The sequence below is a fragment of the Ipomoea nil genome, unplaced genomic scaffold (assembly GCF_001879475.1).
Source record: "Ipomoea nil cultivar Tokyo-kokei standard unplaced genomic scaffold, Asagao_1.1 scaffold2782, whole genome shotgun sequence".
NCBI lineage: Eukaryota > Viridiplantae > Streptophyta > Magnoliopsida > Solanales > Convolvulaceae > Ipomoea > Ipomoea nil.
Genome location: NW_017619210.1, coordinates 92,096 through 107,458, shown reverse-complemented (window position 1 = coordinate 107,458; position 15,363 = coordinate 92,096).

The window sequence follows — 15,363 nt, the reverse complement described above, 5'->3', positions numbered from 1 at the left end:
GGTGGTCGAGTGATTGTGATCAATGTGTGCAAATGGGGAAGCAAGAAAATAAAAAACGAGCGATATAAGATGGAGTAAAAACGAATTTTATTAATCGGCAAAAGATGCCCGGTACAATGCGGGACCGGGCTCCCGATCAGTCAGCATTACAAAAAAGAGGAAAAGAAGCCTAAATCTGCTTCTTCGCCTCCTGAGCGCTGGCGGTCGCCTCTTTCCCGCTCGAGGCAGCAGCCGACGAAGCCCCAGGCTCGGTTGCCTTGGCTTTCGGGGTCGGGGTAAAGGGTGAAGGACCGGGATCCGCCACGTCCGGGGGCAAGGCCGACAAGACCAGTTGGAGATCATCGGCGTCAAGGGCCTCCTCCAACCGCTTGCGGGTGCGCTCGAGCATTTTCTGCTTCCCGGCCGTGAAGGCCCATTTCCCGAACGAAACGATCAGCTCGTTCCCGACCTCGTCTCCTCGGGCTGCGGTTAGGAAGGCCGTGCCCAGCTCCTTGTTCTTGAAGGCCGCCCGCACCAGATCGCTCGGGTTCTCGAGCTGCGCCTTCAGCTCCCGGGCCTCCCCAATCGCCCGGCTGGCGACCTTCTCGGCCAGCACCCGTTCCTCATCACCCTTCTTCAGGGCCTTCTGCGTTTTCTCCAGCTCAGCCTGGAGTTCCTTGATCTCCTTTAGACGACGAGCAGCCGTCTTCTTGTGGTGATCGGCCTCCTCGGCCAGCAAAGCTTGACCCTGAAGAAGTTGGGTCGCCCGGGAGATCTGCAATACGAAGAAGATAATCAAAGTTAGCCCGATCAACGATATTTGGGCAAAGAAAGATTAAAAGCTGGGACTCACCTCGGCCAGATCGTGGCCAATCCGTTCAGCCACCTGGGTCGGGGTCATCTTCCCCAAATCCGCTCGGGCTGGCGCGGCATTACCGATCCGTGCCAGCACGGATGCCGGCTCCCTCTCCCGCCCGGCCGAAGGGGTCGGGCTGTGCTGCTCACGGCGGCGCTTCAGGCCGCCCACCTCGGTCGCGCCCTGGTCGGCGACCTTCTCCTTGCCCCGGGCGACCTCCACCCGAGTGACCAGGACGTCCGGCTGCTCCACGATGAAGCCCTCGCCCGTCGTCACGGTCGAGGCGCTCAGAGGTCGGGCAGAGGGGATCTCCTTCTCCCCGGCCGCCTTGGTCTTGGCCTTCTTCTTCCCGCCGAGCGAGATCTTGACGGGTGGGGGAAGGGCGGTGTCTTCATCGCCGAACTCGGCCATAGCTGCAAAACAAGAAAGTTAGTTAGATCGAGGTAATAGGTCCGGTCGGGAAAAGTAGCTCGTGCCAAACCTTTCTTCTTTCGTTTGGCCGGCTTGGCGACCGTCACGCCCATCGGAACGGGCAGATACTTCTCCGGCAGCTCGTACGTGGGGGGCGGGAGCATGGCAGCTGCGAGACTTTCAGCCGTCCGGTAGATTGTGTATTCGTGCACCTCGCTCGAGATCCGGCTGACCGCGTCCCTCAGCGCCTGCGTCTCGGCCGGCACCACTTGTTTCCGGAAATGTGTGCTCCAGACGCGATCGACCGGGAAGATCCAGGGCTCGTACTTGAGGGAGAAAATCCTGTTTTTCCACCCCTTGTTGTTCCCGGGCAAGCCTCTGATCGAGCACATATCCGTTCGGGACTGCAGCATCAGGAACCCACCCCCGTAGCGGCCCGGGAGAACCTTGATCTGGTAGATGAAGTTAAATAACTCCATCGTGCACTCGGCCCCGTGCCGAGCGCATATCTGTGGGAAGCAGGCCAAGATCCGATGTGCGTTCGGGCAGATCTGGGCCGGGACGACTCGGTAATAGGCCAAGAAGGCATTTAGGAGGGGGGTGAAGGGAATGGCGATCGGGGCTGTCAGGGAGTCATAGTGCATCCCGATCCACTTGCCCCGATGCCTGTCGATTACATTTCCCAGCTGCCGGCTCGTGTCGAATTCTGCCCGACCCCTGAGTATTTCGGCAATCCGAGCCGCCTCGCCTTTGGACAGCAGGCTCATCTCTTGCTCGACGCTCTCGCTGTTCAGGAACTCGAGCTCGACGGCTGGTCCGGCCGGCCCGGCCGGGTCTTCTTCGGTCTGCTCGGGGGTATTTTCTCGATCGCCCCCTCGAGGAGCAGCTTCCGGGTGGTCCCCAACCACCCGGGTAGGCGTTTCCCTAACGCCCTCGGTTGGAGAACCCCGCCCGCTTGACGTGGCTCTCTCTTCTTCTTCCTCGCTGGAGCTCCCCGATCCGCTCGAACTCGAGCTTGACGATCCTGAGGAGCTCGATGCGTTGTCTCGCTCGGCGGCTTGCTCGGGGCTGGCGTCGCTCGGGGACTAGCGTCCGGGGTGTAGGACATTATGTCCACTTCCTCGTCGCTGATGTGCTCGACCTCCTCGTCGTAATCAGCAATCGAGGCGTTTTGACTGTCCGAGTCTGTCATATCGATCTACCTAAAGGTCGGTCGGAGTTAGTAAGGACTTCAAACGTCCGGGACAGTTAGTTGCCCTAGCAGTTCTACCTATAAATAAGAGCCTAAAGTAAAGAGGGGGGTTGAGGGCTTACCGATTGAAGGAAGATTGGAGTTTGGAGCTTGAAAGTTGAAGTTTGCTTGCTCGACTACCTTGCTAAGCTGCTCTGCTCGGGACTCTCTGAGGGTACCGACCGATGCGAAAGAGTGAGGAAAGTTCAAATGAGGGCCTCAAGGGCCTATTTATAGGAGGACATTTAGGCGGGAAATGGGCCAACTTGCCTGACACGACCCGCGCTGAATCCGAGACGACGGATGGGATCGCCAAGGCCGGCAGAGGCCGACACGTGGCGTAGAATGGAATGACAGCTGGCGGGTCGGCTTGGTGGCTGACGGTTGGGCTCCTTCATCCCGTCCCGTTTTTTCCCGACTGATCAAAAAGGCCCGGGCTGGGGGGCTCTTGGTAGGGAATATCCCGACCGACACAGCTTCACCACGACCGAGATGCCTTTGTCCTTTTGTCTATGACTTTGCAGGTAACAGGTCGGGCTCCTTGAGGAGAACCCGGTCGGGGTCCGACCGGGAGTTGCCCGAGCGATGCTATGAACCCCGAGCGGTGGTCCTTAGGCGAGAGAGCTGGCTGAAGACACGTGGCGGCTCTTTACATCGACAGGCAGGACACCCGGGAGGAGGGCACGTGGTGGCTACGTGGAAGACATGCCGAGCAGCTGGGATCTTGTCTCCGGCACAGCGGCTATAAATGCCCACAGTAGCTACAGTGTAGAGGACTTTTGGATGATCGATAGGTTGTAACTAGAGACTCCCGACCGCAGTCAGTCGGTACTCAGTGCAACCAAGTAGATTGTACTTAGGAACTCTACCTTGATCAATAAAGAATTACTTGCTTTACTTGGTCTTGTGTTATTTATATTGCTTACGTAGAATTAGCAGTATCAGGGCTCTTTTTGTATTTAGAAAAGGATTCCTTAAATCCCTTTCTAAATAGGACTATATTTACTTGCTTTCTAGATTAGGTTTAGGACTCCTTTTCCCATTGTATTTAGGATTACAATGCTGCCCTATAACCTATAAATATGGCACATCCATATCAGTTTTCAAGGGGCTTTAATTCAATAAAATTCTTAAGTTTTTCTTTATACGTGTGTAAAAAACCGTATGGCTAATTGTGGACTCAATTAGTGGCTATTCGTGGACTCGACTAGCAAATTGATTCGTGGACTCGAATCAATCTTACTTTCTTCAACCTTAGATTTAGGTTCGTGGACTCGTTCTTGAATCGAAGGAAACTAGATCCGACTCTAGTTGATTGAAGATTGCAACATCGAGGTACTTGAAGCTGCATGAGATTCTTCTAAGTCTTTGAGGATTCGAGACAAAGGGTTTCTCGTGAGGTCTAAGGTATTTTGATCCATCTATATCTTTACTTTTGAGAGCATTCTTGGGACAATATTCCATCTTTTATTTGAACCTTGGACTAGGTTCATATCAAAGAGCAATTTATGCTCAAGTGTTAAGCGGTGAATTCATTAGACCCATCTCAATAGGACACCTATTTCATAGGGCTATGAATTCATTAAGAGTTGTAGTTCAACCTCACAAGTACACTCATTATAGAAATGATCAACTAGTATACTACTTTGTGACTCTTTCCATGGTTTCGTTTGACCACACAAATGGGGAGCCACCATGAATCGATCGCCTCTTGGGTTATAAGTCATTCCATCAATAATTCAATGACTAATCCTCATAATTAGCTTTCAAGTAAGTTGATCATCTTGATCAAAATTACATACACTTTGACAAGTACTTTGTTTACTCGTAAATAATCTCTTGAGGTTTTCATGCTTAACATTAAACATCGTTATTCTCAGCACTGCAGAGAAACTTTTGGTGAAAATATAAGGAGATAATTACTCTCACAGTGCGGCAATTACAAATACTTTTCTCAACTAAGATTTAGATCATATGTATAATTGCTTATTTCTCATAAGTCAAAGAGATAATGTTGTTTGCATGCTACTTCATATTGAACAATATAATCACAAATTTCACATAATATTCTTAAGAGAAATTAATCTCATATGTAAAGAATATATACAAATTGGCATTTATTAGAGAATAACATGTTTGCATAAACTCCAACAAGGTGAATTCCACATGTATAACTTTAACATTCAAAGTTATTCCAACTTCACAATTTTTTTTTCTCCACTTGAAGAAATTCAAAAATTTATTCTCAAGAAAATACAAAGTACCCTTTTTTTAATAAAAGGTATTTTAAATCAACTTAAGCAATACCTATTACAAAGCTTCGATTGTTTAATAACATATGAAAGTCAATCTCATTTCAAGTGAGGATCAAGTAGCGCTTCAACTAGCCTGCATGACCAACACTGATGGGGTGAGGACCCCGACCCAAGGTATAGGGGCCCAAAGAAAATAGATAGGAGAAGTGGGCCAGCGTCGAGAGGAGCCCGAAGAGCAAATGGGCCGAGTCCGGGAGTCGGCCCAGGCCCAAGCATGGGGCCCAGTTCCGAGCTGCCAAGAGGAGTCCAGTAGGAGCTTAGGCCGAGACAAGGAGTCGACCGAGGCCCAAGCCCAGGAAAGGACTCGGCTCAAGGAGCCGTTGAGAGCATTGAAGAAGCTCGTTTAAAGAGGGAGCCGTTGAGACATTGAAAGCCGGACACGGTCAGGCCGTTACAAGCCTGGGAGAGCCGTTGGTCGACCGAGTAATGGCGTCCAACGGCTCCGTATCTTAATTAGCCATGAAGTCGGCCATCAAAGGCCTTCAAGTCGGTAGAGGAGGAGCCACTATATAAAGGCTCCTCCATTCCTGTAAAAGGGAGGGACAATTGAACACCCAAAGAGGGAGAATACCAAAAAGTTCCGAGTACTAGCATAATCTCCGAAATAGACATACATTTCATTGAAAGGTGCACCCACCAGCCAAAGGTTGTGCTGGACCTCCTTGGGCCCGAAAACCCTAAAACCATCACTGGCGCCGTCTGTGGGGATCGAAACTAAGAGTCACGTGTCCTCTTGAGTGAGGCGAGTCCGAGGAACAACGATTAGAATCCCAGTCGAATTAGAAAAGTTCCAGACATGGCAGGAAGTGAAGAACAATCGAGCCGTCATGACAATGGACGGGAAGCAGACCTGAGAAGCCAGCTGAATCGGAGAAATGCCCGGAGCCGGGAAAACGAGACAACACCGCCGCCGACACCACCGATAAACCAACAATTGCCCCAAGTGCTGCTCACCCCAGAGCAGCTGCGTGCAATCGGACGCGCCTGTGCCGAAGCAAGCCTAGGAGTGAGAGAACAGTCCATCACTCGCCAGCAGCAACGCGAGTTACAGCCGCTTCATAGGCCCGACAACCGGCAACAGAGCCGACGGGCCGAAAGCCAACCGGTACAGTCCGTTCATTCTCGGCTGGGTCCCAGCGTTGGGCGTCGGTCGGCAAGAGAACGATTGGGTCGGATGGAACCCAGTCAAGCCCCGTTAGCCGCTCGCCATCGACAAGCTGCACGAGAGAAGAACCGTACCAAAAGAGCCAGCCGACCAACCGGCTGAGTCTGAAATCGGCGAGAGCACGGAATCCACAGGAAATCGCACCCGGGAGAGGGTCGAAGTGGCGAACTTAGCGCAAGAAGTGCGAAATCTGAAAGAACAGATGGAGGGGAAAACCAAGTCCCCAGGACGTACGTTACTGACCGCCTTACCCTTCTCGGATGAGGTTATGACTTTTAAAATACTGGGCGATTTCAAGTTCCCGGAGCAGGCCACGTTCGATGGAACCGGCGATCCCCGGGAGCATTTGCTGAGCTACCAGGCTAAGATGCAGGTTTTGGGGGCACGAGATCCGGTCATGTGCCGCGCCTTCTTGCCCACGTTGAAAGGGTCAGCACAAAGGTGGCTAGTGGCACAGCCCTCGGGATCGATTCACAACTTTGAAGAGCTGGCAGACCGCTTCATGAGCCATTACGCCGCTAATATCAAGCCACAAAAGGACCTAACACACTTGGGTGACATTCGTCAAGACGAAGGCGAGTCTTTAAAAACCTATCTGGCCCGCTGGCAGAAAGAAATCCAGTCCATAGAAGAGGTCGAGGACCAGACGGCGCTCACCTTCTTCATCGAGTCGTTGCGGTCCGGCCAGCTGTACCGAGACCTGAGGGACAATCGTCCGGCCACCTACACAGAGGCCATTCATATGGCCAACAAGAGGGCCAACACAGAGCAGGCTATGAAGTACAAGCGACAGCGCGAAGTCGGCGGATCCGCCAGCGGGAAGAGGACGCGAGCGGAAACCAAAGAAAGGCGCCCGGACGTGACTCGGCGACCCGAGGTCAGACGGCCATACGACAGACCCGTTGTCCACGCTTATCGGCCGATTCCCGAACGTCCGGTCCATGAGATACAAACGGTCGCCCCGCCTCTGCCTCCGCCGACCGACGATCGCCCGACGAACGAAGAAATGGGTAAGACCTCTAAGTATTGTCGTTATCATAAAACTTATACTCACAGCACGGAGGAATGCTTCTACCTGAAGAAGATCATGGAGGGTATCATTCAGCAAGGGACCCCGCCTCCTAATTAGTGGAGGCGAAGATCGGTCAATAGAGGGGATGAGGATCCCGCCGCCGTTGCCGAAAATAGTCGAGGCAAGCAGCCGACTCCCGAGGAGGAGGAGGTTCAGTGGCGTCAGAAGCCGGTTATCAACATGATAGTCGGCGGGCCGGAAGGTGGTGACTCAACAAACACCCGAAAAGCCTGGGCCCGCCAGTTATACGTTGGAACGGTGTACGGGCGCGAGGAGAACCCTAAAAAGGTGTGCCGAGAGCCCATTGTGTTTACCGACCGAGATTTACCAGCCGGTGAAACACCGCATCGAGATGCCGGAGCTACGTATACCCGAATGGTGGCCCGATTGTTTCAGCACCTGCTGGGAAAATCGATGGCCGCGTACGTCGACGACATGCTCGTCAAGAACCGAGAGGAGAGCAAACACGCAGGGGACTTGGCCGATTGCTTCGAGGTAATGTTAAGGTACAACCACCGGCTGAACCCCAAGAAATGTGCGTTCGCCGTGCAAGGTGGAAAGTTCCTGGGTTACATGGTCACCAAGCGAGGTATCGAGCCTAACCCTGAGAAAGTACAGGCCATCGTCGACATGCAGCCTCCCAGCACTATAAAAGACCTGCAACGGCTGACCGGCCGATTGGCCGCCCTTAGCCGCTTCCTAAGCAAGGCGGCAGATAAGACCGTGCCCTTCTTCGAAGCCATGAAGAAGAAAGAAGGATTCGCTTGGATCCCAGAGTGCCAGCAGTCGTTTGAAGAATTGAAACAATACCTCTCGACACCCCCGGTATTGTCTACCCCCCAGGAGGGCGAGCCCTTGTTTCTGTACTTAGCCGCCTCTCGCAAGGCGGTGAGTTCAGTATTGGTCCGAGAGGAAGAGCGAGTCCAGCACCCGGTTTACTACGTAAGCCGGTCTCTGAAGGCTGCCGAGTCAAGGTATACCGCCTTGGAAAAAATTGTATACGCGTTGGTGATTACCGTGCGCAAGTTGGCGCCCTACTTCCAAGCTCACACCGTCCGAGTACTGACAGACCAACCTCTCGGAAGTGTTTTGCGAAACCCATCGTCGTCCGGCCGCCTGGTAAAATGGGCCGTAGAACTAACCCAATATGGGATTGAATACCAGCCCCGGCCTTCCGTGAAGGGTCAGGCCTTGGCCGATTTCTTGGTCGAATGCACCGCGAGTGAGGAAGAAAAGGAACGCGCCGTGGAGAGCTGCCTAGGCGAATGGTGGGAAATGCATGCGGACGGAGCCTCGAGTCGACAGCACTGCGGAGGAGGTGTTGTGCTCATCATCCCCGAAGGGTTCCGACTGTATTATGCCCTGAGCTATCTGTTCCAAGCCTCCAACAACGAGGCCGAGTACGAAGCTGTGTTAAACGGCCTCCGACTCGCCAGGGCCTTAGGGGTCGAGAGGTTACGAATCAAGACTGACTCCAAGTTAGTAGTCGGGCAGATCTCAGGCGCATGCGAGGCAAAGAATGCCCGGATGACTCTATATAGAGAACGCGCGGTTGAGATGCTAAAAGAGTTCGGAGCCTACGAAATAGAGTATATATCTCAAACGGATAACATAGAGGCTGACATATTGTCCAAGATTGCCTTGGAAGGAGTACCGGACCACCTGGTAAAAATCTGTCAGAAAGAGGAGCTAAGCCGACCAAGCATCGAAGAAGCACCGCTAAGGGTCCAGCAAGTGACTGGCGAGGAATGAGACCGAGAGAAAAATCCCGAGATCTTCTGGATAGAGGACATCCGACGATTCGTAGAAAAAGGCGAGTTACCGGAAGACCAGGAGTCGCCGCGAGGGTTCGACGAAAGGCCCCCTCTTTCCAGATCATTGATGGGCAGTTATATAAACGGTCGTTCGGAGGACCTTTGTTAAGATGTTTGCTCAGGCCCGAGGCCGAGAAAATAATGGACGAAGCCCATAGAGGCATCTGTGCCGCGCACCAGGGTGCCCACACACTCGCTCGGAAGCTAGTCGTCCAAGGATATTATTGGCCCACCATGATGCGAGACTGTATTGAATGGATATCCAAGTGCGGCGTTTGCCAGGCATTCGCCAAGAAAGATACTCGGCCAGCTACTTTTTACACGCCGGTCACCACCGCTATCCCATTTGCCAAGTGGGGGATTGATTTGCTGGGCCCATTGCCAGTCGCCCCCGGAGGTTTGAAGTTCTGTGTCGTAGCTATCGACTACTTCACCAAGTCGGTCAAGGCGGAACCACTGGCCACCATCACCGAGTACCAATGCCGACGTTTTTTATGGAAAAGGGTAATTTGCCGCTTCGGCCTGCCCGAAAACATCGTTAGCGACAACGGACGACAGTTCGATTGCCAGGCATTCGCCGACTTCTGCCGCCGACATGAAATTCGTCACACTAAGGTGTCGGTAGCATACCCACAAGCCAATGGACGAGTCGAGAATGTGAACCGAACGCTAGTGGATGGAATTCGGAAGAAATTGGAAGACATTCGAGGGAATTGGGCGGATGAGCTGGACCGAGTCCTATGGGCTTATCGCACCACTCAACGACGAGCAACGGGAGAGAGTCCGTTCTCCCTCGCGTATGGCTTTGAGGCCAAGGTTCCAATTGAGGTGGTCGATCCCACTCACCGGGTCCGTACCTATTCAGACACGGAGAACGAAGAGAGTCTTCGAATTGAGAAAAATTTCTTAGAAGAAAAGAGGGAAGCCGCGAGTGCGCGAATGGCTGAATACCAACAGGCGGTGAAAAGATATCGCGATCGGCGGATTAGTCCGCGAGCCTTCCAGGTCGGTGACCTCGTGCTACGGGATCGACAGGCCAGTCAGCCCACAGAAGGGGGTAAGCTTGCGATCAAGTGGGAGGGACCATACCGCATCGCCGCGGTTGTCCAAGCGGGGACCTACAAACTAGAAACCATGGAGGGCAAGCTCGTGGATCGAATTTGGAACGTCATCCACCTGAAGAAGTTTTATCAATAGAAAGGGACAAAGCATGTATGGGCCCGCGGGTCCTGAAAGACTTGAATAAAAGTACGAGTTACGGTTGACCATTCCAGGGATTTGGCGAGTATATAAAGAAACAATGGGGCACTGACCCTAAAACGCTTCTAAGAAAGTAAAAGCCTAAGGAGTCGCCTCGACTGAGGGACTCGGCGGAAAGAGTTAGGAAACAAGGGCCCAGACCCTTAGTCGTTTCCGTGAAAAAGCCAAGAGGAGTCGCCTCGACTGAGGAACTCGGCGAGTATATAAAGAAACAATGGGGCACTGACCCTACAACGTTTCTAAGAAAGTAAAAGCCTAAGGAGCCGCCTCGACTGAGGGACTCGGCGAGAAAGAGTTAGGAAACAAGGGCCCAGACCCTTAGTCGTTTCCGTGAAAAAGCCAAGAGGAGTCGCCTCGACTGAGGGACTCGGCGAGTATATAAAGAAACAATGGGGCACTGACCCTACAACGTTTCTAAGAAAGTAAAAGCCTAAGGAGTCGCCTCAACTGAGGGACTTGGCGAGAAAGAGTTAGGAAACAAGGGCCCAGACCCTTAGTCGTTTCCGTGAAAAAGCCAATAGGAGTCGCCTCGACTGAGGAACTCGGCGAGTATATAAAGAAACAATGGGGCACTGACCCTACAACGTTTCTAAGAAAGTAAAAGCCTAAGGAGTCGCCTCGACTGAGGGACTCGGCGGAAAGAGTTAGGAAACAAGGGCCCAGACCCTTAGTCGTTTCCGTGAAAAAGCCAAGAGGAGTCGCCTCGACTGAGGAACTCGGCGAGTATATAAAGAAACAATGGGGCACTGACCCTCAAATGTTTCTAAGAAAGTAAAAGCCTAAGGAGTCGCCTCGACTGAGGGACTCGGCGAGAAAGAGTTAGGAAACAAGGGCCCAGACCCTTAGTCGTTTCAGTGAAAAAGCCAAGAGGAGTCGCCTCGACTGAGGGACTCGGCGAGTATATAAAGAAACAATGGGGCACTGACCCTGAAACGTTTCTAAGAAAATAAAAGCCTAAGGAGTCGCCTCGTTTGAGGGACTCGGCGAGAAGAAGTTAGAAAACAAGGGTCGGGACCCTTAGTCGCTCTCGTGAAAAATTCATAAGGAATCACCTCGACCGAGGGACTCGGCGAGCAGTTAAGGAAATAGGGTTGAAGAGAAAGCCTCAAGCTCAAGATAATACGAAAGAGAAGAGAAAATGGTAATTCTATTAAAAAAGGCCCGAAAAGGAGGCCAGCCTTTACAAAAGGGACTATCCCAAACAGGATAGCCCTAAACTACTGGGGAGGGGGTGTCAACGTCAAACCCTTCGACTTGAGCCCCTGCTGTTGGTCCAGCCAGGGGAACAGAAGAAGGGTCCTCGGCCTGAAGAGAGGACTCGGCGAGCTCAGGAGGTGTTGCTGAGGGAAGAGCCGTCGGATCAGAGGCTGCCGAAAGAGCCGCCGAGTTCACGGTCGCCGACTGTCCTTCAGCCGCCGGAAGAGCATCTATTACGGGCTTGAGGCCCCAGCTCTCGGGAGTGAAAGAGGAGTCCCGGACCAGCAAGGCAGAATGGATCTCTGTCTGCGCCTCGCGAAAGTCGAGGCGATAGTCACGCTCGCCCAAGTCCAGGAGGAACTCGTCACCATCTGGCGTCGACAGCCACTCCTTAGCAATTTCTTTCTGGCGAGCCTCTATCGCCGCCTTCACCTCCGCCTCGAAGGCAGCTGACTTATTGTATTCTTCGACAGAGGTCGCAGCAATCGTCGCCACCTTGTCCCGCTCTTCCTCCCACTGACGGGTGACCCTCAGCATCTCGGAATTGTGCACCTCCACCGCTTTGAGGTGCTTCGCTTGCTCTTCCAAAAAGGTCTCCTCCGTTTGGCGCAGCTTGAGGACCATAGACCGCATTTCGGCCCTGTAGTTCTGCAGCCGCTTACTCATCTCCATTTGGAAGGTGAGGTTCTGCGAAATGACCACGAGTGAGATAATAAAAGGAAAGAACGAATGAGAGGAATTAGATGGGAAACACTTACGCGGTACGACTGGCGCAGCGAGGCCTCGATGATGTACGTGTCCCCCAAAGCATGAGTCGCCTCCACGTCCTTAGGCAGGAGGACGTTAGCACACCACTTACGGACGGAGGAGGTGCCCATCCAGATCTGGGCATCCTCCTCTACCTCATGGCACAGCCGGATTCTTTTTGGAGCCGGCTCATCAGTTTGACCGGCCGGGCGCTTAGAGCTGGGGCTCTCTGTCTGAGGAGGAGGAGGCTGCCGAGTGGGCGACACCACTGGCGACGGAGTCAAATCCACCACATTTCGAGGTGGTGGAGGAGTCGGCCTGGGAGCAGGAGACGGTTGGGATGAAGAGGCAGCAGCAGTGCCGGAAGTGCGCTGGGTCAGCCGACGACTCATCTTTTCGGCTCTATCCGCCATCTCGGGAGTCAGCTCAACCGCTTCGTCGGAGCTGGAGGAGTCGGAATCGTACGGACCTGCGGAAAGGGGAGAAAAACCATGAAGTATTCCGAGTCGGAATATGGCAAGATAAGAAAAGAAGAGGAACGAGGGGTAACGAAGACTACCTACGGTAGCCGCACCCTCCGGTAGCAAGCCACGCTTAGCCATGGCCCGGACTCGGGACCAGTACTTGACAGAGTACGGCCCAAAGCCCTTCAAGAACTCGCCGCCCAGGACCGCATCATCAGAAGGAACGGCACGTCGAGAGCAAGGCTTGAATAGAGCGGCCGGCCACAAGGTCGGAAAAGTGAAGGAAGAAAAAGCAGGGCGGACGAAGAAATAGAGGAGCTTCCAGTCCTTAATGGAATCGGACAGCCCCTCGAAAAGCTGCCGCCCCGGGCGAGCGGCGACTTGAACGAAGCCCGGCGAGTGCGAGCCGACCTTGTTCACGGTAAAAAGATACCGGAACAGGTCTAGGTCAGGCTCGCACAACCACCAATGGCAGAGGTTGACGAAGCAAGTGAGGAGTCGGTGAGAATTGGGCACTAGTTGGCCCGGAACTAAGTTGTAATGGCGGTAAAAAAGGGAAAGAAAAGGACACGGGGGAACCCGGAAGCCAAAAGCAACCGAGTGTAAATGAATACCGACATAACCCTCGGGGGCGTCGTAAATTTGCCGGCCCTCTGGGGCGAGGACTACGGCAGAAGGCCCAAGAAGGTATCGGGCCATTTCCAGGTCCACCGCATTGACAACGGAGGGTGACCCGGAAGGGCGGACGATGGAATCGAACTTGCCCCGCGGCCGTCCGACGCCACCCGGCAGAGCCGCCACCGTCGTTAGAGGAGCGGGGCTCAGCGGAGTAACCGCCCCCGAAGAAGAGGGGGTCGGTGGAAGAGAAGATGTCGATGGAACGTCCGCCGGAAATTCCATACGACGAAGAGAGGACGTCGATGGAATGTCCGCCGGAAGTTCCATACGACGGGGAGGAGAAGAAGAAGACGAAGAAGGAGAAGACGAAGAGGGAGAGGTCGTCTCAAGGTTATCGACCGAGTAACGACGAGAAGAAGAAGAATGTGAGGAAGAAGACATTACCTAAGTCAGGAGAGAGATCGGAGGAAATATTGAGTGGCCGGAGAAGCTCAAAGTTGAAGCTGAGAAGAAAGACTGGAGAAGAAAAGGGAAGGAGAGACGAAATGGCTATTTAAAGGGGAGGAATTTCAAAGGACGGCCACGTGCCACCTTCTCGTTGGAGGAAGAGGAGGTGACGAGACGCCGCATTTAATGCCTCAAAAGGCGGGGCGACAGTTCAGGCCTAGGGTTAGCCCACAGACGGCGCGTCTGTCCTAGGCTAAGGTCGAACGTCAAGTGACCCGGCCTGCTAAGCCGGAAGCCCGTAGTGGGCCATGGCCTCTGGGCCCATGTGATATGAGCTGGAAGCTTCTAGAATGACCCGGTAGAACCCGGCTCATCGAATGATATCAGCCGAGTTCACGAAGAGACTCCCGTAACCAGGTCGGCAATCAGACTCGGCGACTCCCTCACCAGGAGGGTCTCGCCATAGCAAGGCTAGGAATCAGTCCCATAGACCAGAGGTCAGACGACAAAATACTAAGAAGATGTGGGGTCGGACAGAAAAACACACAATTTATTTAATTAGTACGAAGATTACAAGGCCCAGCACTCGGCCGATGCAAATTACAAGAGAAAAAACGAGTCAAGGCTTGACTTCTTTCTCTGTCGACGGACTAGCGGTCGGAGGGCCTTCCAGGAGGTACTGAGAGCGGAAAGGCAGAGGACTCGGCTCAGGCTCAGGCATTTCGTCCAGATACACGGCGGGCTTCCCGTCATCGATCATTTGCAAAGGCCTCTCCAGAGCGCTCGGCGACATGGCCACACCGAAGAGGGGAGGAGCCTCCCACTTCTCTTCCACCATTGGTTCGGGATCTTCCACCACCGGCTCCATCTCCACCCCAGATTCCGTCTCCACGTCAATGGGTTCCCTGCACATCAGGTCCAACATGTCTGGAAGCACCACGATGGGGTCGGAGGCCGAGTCGCCCACCAAACGACCTCCGTTAGCTAACCTTTTCTGCCTCAGTTGCTCCAGACGAGCATGCTCCTTGTTACGAATGGACCAGCGGCGATCACCGTCCCTATAACTCATAGCGCCGTATCTTCGCGAAGTGGAGAATGTTGCGATTTGCATCAACTATGAAGGGCCTTTATATAGCCCAGCAAAGGCAAATACCTAGGCGATGATCGCGGAGGAGATTATAACTGACATAACTGAGCCGGATTAGACGGATGACGCGAATCTCTGTCAGAGATTAGTTCTATCAGATCCGCTCGAGAAGAGCGAGATTCGCACGCCAATGCAGGAAAAAGTGGATTCGCCCAGGATATGGGGAATCTTGCAGGTGTCAGACCGAAAAGATTTCGATGACGTGACCGACCCCTTGACCAGTCGTCCAGATGAGTACGTAATAGAACACGACAAAACATAAGGCAAGGATAGCATTTATTATTATTGCAAAAAGGAGGATACAAATGGCAAGGAGCTTATTACAATGAGAAATATGAAAATGCTCCTAAAAGAAATCCCTCCGAACTATGGCCGACTCCGGTACATACGATCACTCGCCAGGCGAGGAGGAGTCGCCCCCAAAGAACCCCCCCGATGGTCCAGGCGGGGATGGGCAGAACGAGTCCCAGAAAGCTGGCATGAGTGGCGGCGCAATCGGCTCCTCGTCATCCGGATACACCTCCAGGTAGCGGGCGTAGTCCTCATCATTCATCAGGCCCGTAACCGGCCCGTCCAGGTCGTCCAGCGGAATCGAGAAGGTCATTCTGAAAGTAAGTTGCTCTGGAACCGCCACCTCAAC